Source organism: Chrysoperla carnea, chromosome 3, assembly GCF_905475395.1.
Source record: "Chrysoperla carnea chromosome 3, inChrCarn1.1, whole genome shotgun sequence".
Classification (NCBI taxonomy): domain Eukaryota; kingdom Metazoa; phylum Arthropoda; class Insecta; order Neuroptera; family Chrysopidae; genus Chrysoperla; species Chrysoperla carnea.
In genome coordinates, this window is record NC_058339.1 from 79966208 (window position 1) to 79978667 (window position 12460).

The following is a 12460-nucleotide window of genomic DNA, read 5'->3' on the forward strand; positions in this document are numbered from 1 at the left end:
GAAATAATTTTAATAAATATTATCAAAATATAAACAAACTAAACAATATTTATAATAATTGCTACCGATAATACTTATATATATATATACAACCAGTAATACCAATATGTAATAGCGCTAGTATCACTTCATATACCGGTGCAATTACATAGTCAGTAGTGCTAATAAGACCTACCCACATTTATAATAAATACTACCAAAAAATTCACTAAGTTATTAACATTTATAATAATTGTTACCGAAATGCTCATTACATATCAATATGCTACCGTTAATAGCATAAATTTTTTTAGAAAATCTACAAATATATCTCATGTATTATATCGGACCCTGTCAAAATTATGATAAAAAAAGGGTATAAAAAAAAAAAAAAAAAATTTTATTATACATTATTTATTATAAAATAATTTTTGTAATACATTATATAACATATGTCTATATATTATGTGTATAGATAGATAGATAAGCTAACGATTTAATATTTAGTCAGAATAATCAGAATCACAATTATGGCAAATGTAATAAGGTTGCCCAGGTGTGCATGCTTCGTGTGCCCAAAACTTGCAATCAATGCACTGTATCCAGACTTCCCTAGACTTGCTAGCAGAATATGGAGAAACACAGACCAAGCAAAAATTTTCATAACCTGTATCATCTTCGTTCTGGTCAACTGCTTTCAATTTTTTTTTTTTGGATTTAGGACGCTTTGTATTTTCTAAATTGATCTTCTCCGGTGTATCGGTAAGAATTGCAGATTGATATTTCCTTTTATGAACTCGCTGTGACTTGCGTGGGGGAGCTTTTGGTAGAGGTTTTAAAACGTATGGTGATACAATTTGAAAACTTGGACTTGGGGTCGCGAGTTCAATAGGGCCAGTGTTCACATCTTCAAGTGATTGGTTGCTATTAAGATCACAAATGTCATCTTCATTATTTGTAATTAGTGGCCTATCCGTGACAGATGACGGCATAAAGTCGTGTTCTTGAAAAATATCTCTATTAAATGGCGAAATTCCACAAGTTTTAAACCCCATGAGAATATTGGAAGAAGTTGCTGCCAATGGGAAAGCCTGTGCAATTATTCCAGGTATGTCGTATATCGTCATGTGTTGCCCTGGATGATTTACCAACCATTGATCGATTGCGTTGTTTACGTATTTTTTAAGAGGTCCATAAACAGACCTATCCAAAGGTTGCAGCCGATGGGTACAATGTGGTGGAAATGAAAGCATAACTATGCCATTTTTTTTTGCAAAATTTATGCCTTCAATGGATAGGTGAGAGCTGTGATTATCTAACAATAAGAGACATGGTTTTTCTATAGTTGATTTAACGTGGCTGTGAAAATGCTTCAAAAAAACAACAAATAGCTCTTCTGTCATCCAACCTGACGGATTACTTCCGCCTTTACAGCCGATTGGCCCATCTCTAATAAAATGTTCCTTGAAATGCACCCGCGGAAAAATGAAGAATGGTGGGACTGCATTACCAACTCCCGAAACAGCAGTAGCTAGGGTGACTAGTGTGCCTCGTTCGGCTGAAGTTATAGCACCAATTTGTTTTAATCCTTTTCTAGCTACAATTTTGTTCGGTTTTTGCACCGTAGTAACCCCCGTTTCATCCATGTTCCAAATATCCTGTGGTTGAAAGCTATGCCGTTTAATAACTAATTCCAGTTTGTCAAAAAAGTTGGTGACATTATGTAGATTGAAATTGGTGGCTCGAGCCAAACTAGTAGCTTCAGGTGTTCTTATTGACAAAATAGGATGTCTCTTCATAAATGATGTAAACCAATCGGGTCCAGCTAGATTTTTTGTTTGCCAAGACTTTGGAATTTTTAGTTTATTTGCGATAGCAAGCTCGTACGCTATTTTCCGAATATCCTTGGGCGACAATCCGAAATATATAGTAGAGGCAACAAGAATATATTTTTCTAATTCTTTTTCGTTTTCGTCAGTAAAAACCTGTCGATTTCTTTGAAAGCCTACTTTAGTAGATGGCGATAATATAGCGATGTTGTTCATTTCTTCATAAGTAAATTTTTTACAATATCTTGATAAAGTTCGGTAATTAATTTCGTAATCTTTTGCGACAGACCTTATAGATTTACCGTAGTTCTGCACCTCTCTGGCAGCACGAAGCATCAAAGCTGGTGAAACAAGCCCTCGAGTAGACTTTCTTTTGTAATAGCGTGCCATTTTTATGACTACTTCTGCTACAATATTTATAATAAATTCTACCGATTACAGTATAAAACTGTAAACAAAAACAGCCCCCTGTGACAATCAGCCCCCTGTGACAATCAGCCCCCGTCAAGCTGAGATAACCTGCCCCAAAACACGTTCTAGAAAATACTTACCAAAACAACGTAATTGCACAAACAAAAATTTTCACTGAATAAAAAAAACACAAACACGTCTATCTGTAGCGGTGTCTCTGAATAAACTGTAAAATAGAACAAACAAACAAGTTTGCAAACAAGTTGGTTGTTGTTGCAAACAACAAAAAGCAAACAAGTTTGCAAACAAGTTGGTTGTTGTTGTAAACAACAACAAGCAAACAAGTTTGCAAACAAGTTGGTTGTTGTAGTAAACAACAACAAGCAAATAAATTGGTTACATAATAAATAAACTAATATATAAATAAATAAACGAGTTTTATTGTATGTTATGTTAAATGTGACAATCAATACTTGATACAATCAACCCCAACCTCCCCTGGTTTTTGAAAAAAATTGAATTTTTTATATGATTATAATTAACCATATCTTATCATTATATAACATTTATAATCGAATTTAATACAAAAATTTAGTTAAGGGGAGACTGGGTTTGAAAGTCACATTTTCAGTCTTTTGAATTTTTAAGGCTTATAGGCTTAGTTTAGCATTAGCATTTATACATCAATGGATAGTGTATCTAATCTAGATAACAACTAAAGAAATAGTTTTTGGCTCTAACATTTTCCATTGACGAAATATTACATTTTTCAAAAAAAGATAATTGTGACTTTTAGCCCCGTGTCAGTGATGGTTGTCACAGTGTCTGGGTTAGGTAGTCACAATATTTATTATTTATAATAGAATTATTGAAAATATAATTTGTGGATACTTATGGTACCCATATACCGGTCACCGCATATCGTATATGTTAGGTAGTCACAATATTTATCAGTTATAATAGAATTATTGAAAATATAATTTGTGGGTACTTATGGTACCCATATACCGGTCACCGCATATCGTATATGTTAGGTAGTCACAATATTTATCAGTTATAATAGAATTATTGAAAATATAATTTGTGGGTACTTATGGTACCCATATACCGGTCACCGCATATCGTATATGTTAGGTAGTCACAATATTTATCAGTTATAATAGAATTATTGAAAATATAATTTGTGGGTACTTATGGTACCCATATACCGGTCACCGCATATCGTATATGTTAGGTAGTCACAATATTTATCAGTTATAATAGAATTATTGAAAATATAATTTGTGGGTACTTATGGTACCCATATACCGGTCACCGCATATCGTATATGAAAGATGATATATTTTTTTGAAAAATATTTTTTTTTTATAATCGATGTTTTATCATAAACAATAAAAAGTTTTATATATAAAAAATAAAAAATTTGAAAATTTTTTTCAATATCTTTGCCTTTTCAATTTCAAAATTTTTCAATGATAAAAAAAAAGTGTATATGAATTATGAAAAATATGTAAATATTTTTGATTAATATCTTTGATAATATGTATTTATTGAATAATAAATAGTAATTTTTATAATAAATATGATAATTTTCATTTTTAAGAGAAAAAATTTTTTTTTGTACAAAATCGAAGATTTTTGGCTGAAAAAAATTTTTTTGAAAAATTTTTTTTTCAAAAATTTCAATATATCTTTACGTTTCATGACATTTTAAGTCATTTAAACACAACTTACCTTTTGAGTTTGAAACAAAGAATTCTTTCTCTTTAAGTACTATATATGAGGGTGTACCATTGAAATCACAAGTTATGACTTATAATTTATATGTATATAGTGACACATATTATTAGTGTACCATGCGAATACAGTGTCTTAATAGATTTTATACATATATTTATTGTGATTTTTAATAGTTTTAGATATTGGGTATATTTTCCAATGATAAAAAAAAAGTGTATATGAATTATGAAAAATATGTAAATATTTTTGATGAATATCTTTGATAATATGTATTTATTGAATAATAAATAGTAATTTTTATAATAAATATGATAATTTTCATTTTTAAGAGAAAAAATTTTTTTTTGTACAAAATCGAAGATTTTTGGCTGAAAAAAATTTTTTTGAAAAATTTTTTTTTCAAAAATTTCAATATATCTTTACGTTTCATGACATTTTAAGTCATTTAAACACAACTTACCTTTTGAGTTTGAAACAAAGAATTCTTTCTCTTTAAGTACTATATATGAGGGTGTACCATTGAAATCACAAGTTATGACTTATAATTTATATGTATATAGTGACACATATTATTAGTGTACCATGCGAATACAGTGTCTTAATAGATTTTATACATATATTTATTGTGATTTTTAATAGTTTTAGATATTGGGTATATTTTCCAATGATAAAAAAAAAGTGTATATGAATTATGAAAAATATGTAAATATTTTTGATGAATATCTTTGATAATATGTATTTATTGAATAATAAATAGTAATTTTTATAATAAATATGATAATTTTCATTTTTAAGAGAAAAAATTTTTTTTTGTACAAAATCGAAGATTTTTGGCTGAAAAAAATTTTTTTGAAAAATTTTTTTTTCAAAAATTTCAATATATCTTTACGTTTCATGACATTTTAAGTCATTTAAACACAACTTACCTTTTGAGTTTGAAACAAAGAATTCTTTCTCTTTAAGTACTATATATGAGGGTGTACCATTGAAATCACAAGTTATGACTTATAATTTATATGTATATAGTGACACATATTATTAGTGTACCATGCGAATACAGTGTCTTAATAGATTTTATACATATATTTATTGTGATTTTTAATAGTTTTAGATATTGGGTATATTTTCCAATGATAAAAAAAAAGTGTATATGAATTATGAAAAATATGTAAATATTTTTGATGAATATCTTTGATAATATGTATTTATTGAATAATAAATAGTAATTTTTATAATAAATATGATAATTTTCATTTTTAAGAGAAAAAATTTTTTTTTGTACAAAATCGAAGATTTTTGGCTGAAAAAAATTTTTTTGAAAAATTTTTTTTTCAAAAATTTCAATATATCTTTACGTTTCATGACATTTTAAGTCATTTAAACACAACTTACATTTTGAGTTTGAAACAAGAAATTCTTTCTCTTTAAGTACTATATATGGGTGTTGTCCAATGCTAAAAAAAAAGTGTATATGAATTATGAAAAATATGCAAATATTTTTGATTAATATCTTTGATAATATGTATTTATTGAATAATAAATAGTAATTTTTATAATAAATATGATAATTTTCATTTTTATGATACCAGTTATGATTTATAATTTATTGAAAATATAATTTGTGGGTACTTATGGTACCCATATACCGGTCACCGCATATCGTATATGAAAGATGATATATTATATCTACTGAACCATCGAATAGAGTGTCTTAATAGATTTTATACATATATAGTGATTGTTAATAGTATACTTATAATTTATGTTTGAAGCAATGATATAGCTATATGCGATAGGCAAGTACTGATTACGAGTTTAAAGCACCGGGTTCAATGTCTTTATTATATATGATGTAAGTTAATGAGAGATGAATGTATATCTATATGAGACAGTGTATTAGTGGTATTACGTTGAGCAGTCACACACTTATATATTTGATATATATAATAGAAGTGTATGCCAGTAATAATAATTTGAGTTTAAAGCAAAGGGTTTTATGTATTTAATATATATATTAGAAGTGTATGTCAGTAAAAATAGTTTGAGTTTAAAGCAACGGGTTTTATGTCTTTAATATATATTATAGAAGTGTATGTCAATAAAAATCATTTGAGTTTAAAGCAACGGGTTTTATGTCTTTAATATATATAATAGAATTGTATGTCAATAAAAATCATTTGAGTTTAAAGCAACGGGTTTTATGTCTTTAATATATATAAGAGAAGTGTATGTCAATAAAAATCATTTGAGTTTAAAGCAACGGGTTTTATATCTTTGAGATATATAATAAAAGTGCATGTCAATAAAAATAATTTGAGTTTGAAGCAGCGGGTTCTATATCTTTAAGATATGTAAGAATGGAAGTGCAATTAATTTTATAAATTTGTGGTGCATAAATAAAAAACAAAAATTATATATATTCAAAATATACTGGATGGTAATCAGTTTGGTTTATTTTGTATATTGTATTTTTGTTTTTTTTTGAGAATATAAGAATGGAAGTGCATGAAAGTCTCAAACATATGATATAGTATGGTATAATAAGTATAAGTTGATTATTTTTCATACTGTCCGTGTATCATTCAACAAAGGTGGTGTAGAGTTGTATATGGCTTGGTATGACGTTGTTTGCAATTCTATGGACACTATGATATTACGGAATAACAGATAGAAGAATAACACTTATCGTATATGTATCATTTATTTCATTTATGTATGTTGACTATTAAAATTAATTTGTGGTGCATGAATAAAAAACAAAAATTATATATATTCAAAATATACTGGATGGTAATCAGTTTGGTTTATTTTGTATATTGTATTTTTGTTTTTTTTGAGAATATAAGAATGGAAGTGCATGAAAGTCTCACACATATGATATAGTATGGTATAATAAGTATAAGTTGATTATTTTTCATACTGTCCGTGTATCATTCAACAAAGGTGGTGTAGAGTTGTATATGGCTTGGTATGACGTTGTTTGCAATTCTATGGACACTATGATATTACGGAATAACAGATAGAAGAATAACACTTATCGTATATGTATCATTTATTTCATTTATGTATGTTGACTATTAAAATTAATTTGTGGTGCATGAATAAAAAACAAAAATTATATATATTCAAAATATACTGGATGGTAATCAGTTTGGTTTATTTTGTATATTGTATTTTTGTTTTTTTTGAGAATATAAGAATGGAAGTGCATGAAAGTCTCACACATATGCTATAGTATGGTATAATAAGTATAAGTTGATTATTTTTCATACTGTCCGTGTATCATTCAACAAAGGTGGTGTAGAGTTGTATATGGCTTGGTATGACGTTGTTTGCAATTCTATGGACACTATGATATTACGGAATAACAGATAGAAGAATAACACTTATCGTATATGTATCATTTATTTCATTTATGTATGTTGACTATTAAAATTAATTTGTGGTGCATGAATAAAAAACAAAAATTATATATATTCAAAATATACTGGATGGTAATCAGTTTGGTTTATTTTGTATATTGTATTTTTGTTTTTTTTTTTTTTTTTTGGTAGTAATGTTTCGAAAATGTATATGCTTCTTATATTTTTTTTGTACATTGTATAAAAATTGTAATCAATTATTTAATATATGTATAGAAAAAAATAATAGCAAAAACATTTTACAATTATTACATTAAAAAATTTTTTTTTTACACAAGCATGCATATTTATTATTATATGAAATTTTATTTCAGTTTTAATAAATATGTGTTGAAATGAATAATAATATAATCTTATATATATTGATAATAGTCTGGATGGTAATCAGTTTGGATTATTTTGATATTAAATATTGTATTATTATTTTTGTAAAAAAAAAAAACTCTATATGTATATCTTTTTATATCAATATTTTTTTAATTCTTATTTTTATTAAATTATTGATTATAAATAGAATAACATATAAATTTTTTTTTGTCAAAGCAAGTTCATGGGCTATAAGTTTTAAACTTTACACTCTGATATGAGCACACAATATTTATATAAAAATTATTTATTATAAATAATATTACATTGACTCACCTCATACCAAGCGAGAATATTAAGTGTTATTATAACGTTTTTTATTTGAAATTAACTTTTTAAATAAAATTAAAAAATAAATGACGCTTTCAATCTAGCGACGAGTATGAGAAAATGTTTGAAATATTTTAAGACCCATTTGGTGATGGTCTGACAAAAATCATAAATTTTATTATTTTTTTTTTTTTTATTCAATAATATTTATTATGAATAACATGTTGTGTATTTCTTTTTGTAAAAGCAAAAAAATTATATAAATGACATAATAAATATATATTTGAAAAAAAAAAATTAATATAGAATATCTCATATGTTTTTTCTATTAATTTTAAAACAATAGAGATATTATTTTTTTGTTTTATTCAATAATATTTATTATGAATAACATGTTATATATTTCTTTTTGTAAAAGCAAAAAATTATATAAATGACATAATAAATATATATTTGAAAAAAAAAAAAAATTAATATAGAATATCTCATATGTTTTTTCTATTAATTTTAAAACAATAGAGATATTAAAAAAAAATTTATATCAGTAATGGGTGAGACCATCTGATATTTAAAATGAAATTGTAATATTATTATATATTAATAATTATTATATGAAAATTTTTTTCTTATAATAATAAGAAGCAAAAAAAATATCATATTTTATTATTATATATTTAATATTATAAATACAAATAGTTCCCTGGTTGATCCTGCCAGTAGTCATATGCTTGTCTCAAAGATTAAGCCATGCATGTCTCAGTACAAGCCAAATTAAGGTGAAACCGCGAAAGGCTCATTATATCAGTTATGGTTCCTTAGATCGTACCCACATTTACTTGGATAACTGTGGTAATTCTAGAGCTAATACATGCAAACAGAGTTCCGACCAGAGATGGAAGGAATGCTTTTATTAGATCAAAACCAATCAGTGTAAATTTTAATTTGCATTGTTTAATTTGGTGACTCTGAATAACTTTAAGCTGATCGCACGGTCTAGTACCGGCGACGCATCTTTCAAATGTCTGCCTTATCAACTGTCGATGGTAGGTTCTGCGCCTACCATGGTTGTAACGGGTAACGGGGAATCAGGGTTCGATTCCGGAGAGGGAGCCTGAGAAACGGCTACCACATCCAAGGAAGGCAGCAGGCGCGCAAATTACCCACTCCCGGCACGGGGAGGTAGTGACGAAAAATAACGATACGGGACTCACCGAGGCCCCGTAATCGGAATGAGTACACTTTAAATCCTTTAACGAGGATCCATTGGAGGGCAAGTCTGGTGCCAGCAGCCGCGGTAATTCCAGCTCCAATAGCGTATATTAAAGTTGTTGCGGTTAAAAAGCTCGTAGTCGAATCTGTGTCCTACACTGTTGGTACAATGCTCGCATTGTTTAACTAGCATGTTATGTGGGACGTCCTACCGGTGGGTGGTACAGATTATGTATAAAATATTATATTTTAATGTTATTATTTATTTAATGCATTTTATATATATATATATATTTTTATTATGTGATTTGTCGTAAGTGTTTAACCGTTAAGAGCGGTGGCAGCCCCCAATTGCAATCCCGTCGCGCTGCTCTTAATTGAGTGTCGAGGTGGGCCGGTACGTTTACTTTGAACAAATTAGAGTGCTTAAAGCAGGCTCAAATTTTGCCTGAATATTGTGTGCATGGAATAATGGAATAGGATCTCGGTTCTATTTTGTTGGTTTTCGGAATATCCGAGATAATGATTAATACGGACAGATGGGGGCATTCGTATTGCGACGTGAGAGGTGAAATTCTTGGATCGTGGCAAGACGGACAGAAGCGAAAGCATTTGCCAAAAATGTTTTGATTGATCAAGAACGAAAGTTAGAGGTTCGAAGGCGATCAGATACCGCCCTAGTTCTAACCATAAACGATGCCAGCTAGCGATCCGCCGAAGTTCCTCCAATGACTCGGCGGGCAGCTTCCGGGAAACCAAAGCTTTTGGGTTCCGGGGGAAGTATGGTTGCAAAGCTGAAACTTAAAGGAATTGACGGAAGGGCACCACCAGGAGTGGAGCCTGCGGCTTAATTTGACTCAACACTGAGAAACTCACCAGGTCCAGACACAATAAGGATTGACAGATTGAGAGCTCTTTCTTGATTTTGTGGGTGGTGGTGCATGGCCGTTTTTAGTTGGTGGAGCGATTTGTCTGGTTAATTCCGATAACGAACGAGACTCTAGCCTACTAATTAAGCTGTAAACAATAATTCTTAATTAATTTATAATTTTTAATTTATTAATCATTAAAATAGTTTTATTGTATTATAGCTTCTTAGAGGGATAAATGACTTTTAAGTCATATGAGAATGAGCAATAACAGGTCTGTGATGCCCTTAGATGTTCTGGGCCGCACGCGCGCTACACTGAAGGAATCAGCGTGTCATGTCCCAGGCCGAAAGGTCCGGGTAACCCGCTGAACCTCCTTCGTGCTAGGGATTGGGGCTTGCAATTGTTCCCCATGAACGAGGAATTCCCAGTAAGCGCGAGTCATAAGCTCGCGTTGATTACGTCCCTGCCCTTTGTACACACCGCCCGTCGCTACTACCGATTGAATGATTTAGTAAGATCTTTGGACTGGCACGCAGGAATATTTCTGATATTTCTGATATGTTGCTGGGAAAATTGATCAAACTTAGTCATTTAGAGGAAGTAAAAGTCGTAACAAGGTTTCCGTAGGTGAACCTGCGGAAGGATCATTATTAAAATATATATATATAAAATATATAAAAATATATTTTTTGTATTGTTTTTAAATCCAATTTTTAAAACAATAAGAATAATAAAAAAAATTATTAGAAAAAGGATATTTTTATAAATTAAAATAAAATAGTAAAAGAAAAACAATATATATATATATATATATATGTATATTTTTTACATATTTTTATTTTAATTCTTCATATCAATTTTATAATTTTTTTATATTTATTTGTTTTAAAAACATTTTGTTTTGTACCAAATATATATTATAATAATAATATAATATATGTATACATATGTATACATATTTATATATATATTAAATATATATTAAATATATAATTTTTATTCGCAAGTTGATATGATAAAATACAATCATATTAGCGATTCAATTGGAGACTGTATAATGTTGTTGTTCGATTGAAATAAAGAATTTCAACAGGGTTAAGCGAATAATTATATGTATATACACATTTTTTATGTATTGAAATAAATTAATAATAATTTCATTAATAAATATTATATATTATAATTATTATTATTATTAATAATAATAATAAATATATGATTATTTAATTGATTATTATAATTATTTATTTAAAATCTAGCTAGCACTAATATTTTTTAATATATACATTAAATATAAATTTTTTTTTTACACATGCATACATATTTATTATTATATGAAATTTTATCTCAGTTTTAATAAATATGTATTGAAATGAATAATAATACAATGTTATATATATTGATAATAGTCTGGATGGTAATCGGTTTGGATTATTTTAATATTAAATATTGTATTATTATTTTTGTAAGAAAAATCTCTATATGTATATCTATTTATATCAATAATATTTTTATTTTTATTAAATTATTGATTATAAAATAGAATAACATATAAATTGTTTTTTGTCAAAGCAAGTTCATGGGCTATAAGTTTTAAACTTTACACTCTGATATGAGCACACAATATTTATATAAAAATTATTTATTATAAATAATATTACATTGACTCACCTCATACCAAGCGAGAATATTAAGTGTTATTATAACGTTTTTTATTTGAAATTAACTTTTTAAATAAAATTAAAAAATAAATGACGCTTTCAATCTAGCGACGAGTATGAGAAAATGTTTGAAATATTTTAAGACCCATTTGGTGATGGTCTGACAAAAATCATAAATTTTATTATTTTTTTTTTTTTATTCAATAATATTTATTATGAATAACATGTTGTGTATTTCTTTTTGTAAAAGCAAAAAAAATTATATAAATGACATAATAAATATATATTTGAAAAAAAAAAATTAATATAGAATATCTCATATGTTTTTTCTATTAATTTTAAAACAATAGAGATATTATTTTTTTGTTTTATTCAATAATATTTATTATGAATAACATGTTATATATTTCTTTTTGTAAAAGCAAAAAATTATATAAATGACATAATAAATATATATTTGAAAAAAAAAAAAAATTAATATAGAATATCTCATATGTTTTTTCTATTAATTTTAAAACAATAGAGATATTAAAAAAAAATTTATATCAGTAATGGGTGAGACCATCTGATATTTAAAATGAAATTGTAATATTATTATATATTAATAATTATTATATGAAAATTTTTTTCTTATAATAATAAGAAGCAAAAAAAATATCATATTTTATTATTATATATTTAATATTATAAATACAAATAGT

General features: G+C 27.1%; 1 pseudogene; it reads left to right on the plus strand.

Moving 5' to 3' along the window:
* The first annotated feature begins 8714 nt into the window (after positions 1-8714).
* LOC123297056 lies at positions 8715-10748 on the plus strand (annotated as a pseudogene).
* The last annotated feature ends 1712 nt before the right edge of the window (positions 10749-12460 follow it).